The 1,689-nt window shown below is 41.1% G+C and overlaps 1 non-coding gene across 1 annotated transcript; it reads left to right on the top strand.

The window, feature by feature from the left end:
* The first annotated feature begins 533 nt into the window (after positions 1-533).
* Trnas-gga (transfer RNA serine (anticodon GGA)) lies at positions 534-608 on the top strand. Its single transcript has one exon. It is a non-coding gene; the product is annotated as a tRNA-Ser (tRNA).
* Positions 609-1,689: the final 1,081 nt, after the last annotated feature.

Genomic DNA, 1,689 nt, shown 5'->3' with positions numbered 1-1,689 from the left:
CATAACTTTCGTTTTTCTCATATCACATCCTGAAAGCCAAGTATTAATGAAATCAGTTACATGCAACATTCCATGACTTACAAAAAGCAAATACTTTAGTACTAAACCAACACTTGTTAACATACATATTATCATATAGAGTTGCAAACCATTTTGTTATTCAGAATGAGATTTTTACTCTGCAGCAGAGTGTGCGTTGATATGAAACTTCCTGGCAGATTGAAACTGTGTGCCGGACCGAGACTCGAACTCGGGACCTATGCCTTTCACAGGCAAGTGCTCTACCAACTGAGCTACCCAAGCACGACTCACACCCTGTCCTCACAGCTTTACTTCCGCCAATACCTCGCCTGCTACCTTCCAAACTTTACAGAAGCTCTCCTGCGAACCTTGCAGAAATAGCACTCCTGAAAGAAAGGATATTGCGGAGACATGGCTTAGCCACAGCCATAGCAAGAGAGCTTCTGTAAAGTTTGGAAGGTAGGAGGCGAGGTACTGGCGGAAGTAAAACTTTGAGGACGGGCTGTGAGTCATGCTTGGGTAGCTCAGTTGGTAGAGCACTTGCCCAGGAAAGGCAAAGGCCCCGAGTTCGAGTCTCGGTCCAGCACACAGTTTTAATCTGCCAGGAAGTCTCATTTTGTTATTGATTTGAGGATTTCTGGGCAGGGAGGACCGTATCCTAACTTGAATGGTGAAGTAACTGCAGTTGTGTCCAGGGAAGTGTGTTGTACCTCTGTTGTTCACAACACACGTTTAAAATTTTGGTGGACAACACTGATAGTAAGCTCATATATTTCACAGATGCTGTATTTGTCTATAGTGACGTACTGTCTGAAAAAAGCTGGGCAAATATTATGTCACGACCTGATCAGACTTCGAAGTGGTGCAACTACTGGTAACTTTTTAAAGTGTTCATAAATGTGAAATTGTGTACATCACAAAACGATAGAACATAGTATGCTATGACTAAAATATCAGGGTCTCTATATTGGCTTCAGTCAACTCATACAAATACCTGGATGTATCAGTTTGTAGAGATATGAAGTGGAACGATCATATAGTCTCAGCCTTAGATATAACAGGCTGTTCACTTAGATTCTTCACAATTGTTCTGGGCAAATACAATCGCTCTAACAAGGAGATTGGTTATCAAACCCTCATGTGAACCATACTTCCATATTTGAAGGGCCCATACCAAATAGGACAAATGAAGGATATTGAACACATACAAATGACAGCACAAATGGTCACAAATTTGTTTGAACCTTGGCGGTGGATGACAGTATGGCTAAAAACATTGAATTGCTGGTCACATGAAGAAAAACACAAATTATCCTGTGAACGGTAACTCACAGCGTTTCTAGAATCAGCTTTAAGTGAGGAATTTAGAAATGTGCTACAGCCCCTATGTATCACCTCATAGTGTTTAAGCAAACATTGTTCCTGTGAACCATATGTGAGTAGAACAGAAAGATGTTCTAATAACTGGTACAAAATAAGTACACACTGCTAAGCACTTTACACTGGTTTCTCAGCTGTAGATTCAGAACAAGGTAGCACAGTGGCTGGCACACTGGATTTGAATTCGGGAGCATGACGTTTCAGATTCACATATAATGATCCTGAATTAGGTTTTCCATGAGTTCCCTAAATCGTGCCATGCAAATCCCAAAATGGTTCCTTCGAAAG

The sequence above is a fragment of the Schistocerca gregaria genome, chromosome 1 (genome assembly GCF_023897955.1).
Source record: "Schistocerca gregaria isolate iqSchGreg1 chromosome 1, iqSchGreg1.2, whole genome shotgun sequence".
Taxonomy (NCBI): Eukaryota; Metazoa; Arthropoda; class Insecta; order Orthoptera; family Acrididae; genus Schistocerca; species Schistocerca gregaria.
This window is presented reverse-complemented; position numbering and strand designations above follow the sequence as displayed.